Source organism: Dendrobium catenatum, unplaced genomic scaffold (assembly GCF_001605985.2).
Source record: "Dendrobium catenatum unplaced genomic scaffold, ASM160598v2 original_scaffold_107445, whole genome shotgun sequence".
Classification (NCBI taxonomy): domain Eukaryota; kingdom Viridiplantae; phylum Streptophyta; class Magnoliopsida; order Asparagales; family Orchidaceae; genus Dendrobium; species Dendrobium catenatum.
In genome coordinates this window covers 1-678 of record NW_021425880.1, presented here as the reverse complement: position 1 = coordinate 678, position 678 = coordinate 1, and the positions used below count along the sequence as shown (strand labels likewise).

At 34.2% G+C, this 678-nt stretch overlaps 1 long non-coding RNA gene across 1 annotated transcript; it reads left to right on the top strand.

Moving 5' to 3' along the window:
* Positions 1-158: 158 nt before the first annotated feature.
* Positions 159-678, top strand: LOC110112995. Its single transcript, XR_002305106.1, has 3 exons — positions 159-344; positions 481-537; positions 615-678. It is a non-coding gene; the product is annotated as an uncharacterized LOC110112995 (long non-coding RNA).

Genomic DNA, 678 nt, shown 5'->3' with positions numbered 1-678 from the left:
TCAATTTATGGTATTTAGATATCAGCGAGACAGCGAATTTCTTGTGATAATATTGTTGATTATCATAATCCTAATCATGATGGCTTACAACCTCTTGTTCATACTATGCATGGAGAATCTTTTTATTAAATTGATTTCTTTATGCATTTTCCAGATTAGGAAAAATGACAGAGCAACGGTGTTTAAAGTCCAGCCTTGTGAAAAAACAATAAAAGAAGAGCAGAAGGAAGCAATTGATGAAAAGATTCTTCTACCTAAGTCAGGAAAAAATCACAGGAAAAGGAGAAAATCAATCGCTCCGTTACCCAAAGCATGTGAAGTTCAAGGTTCTGAATCAGCCGATGGTACTTCCCATACAAATTGTTGTTTTCGCATTCATTTTTTTTTTACTGTTCTTAGTATCTCTATGTATGTAATGGATATTCATTTAGTATAGAAATTAATATTATTGAATAATCAGCTTCTTTTACTTTTTTCCAGGATCCAGTTTTATTGGATTGGGTGCTTCTAATAGCAGTCGGTATGATAGTTCCCTAAGTAAGCTGGAACCTCTCTTGGATTGATTTATGAATTGCACTTGTAGATTGTCACTAATAGTTAATGTGTTTGGGCAGGTTTGCTGACAAAGAAGTTTCTCAATTTGCTTTTGGAGGCTGGTGATGGCACTCTTGATCTGAA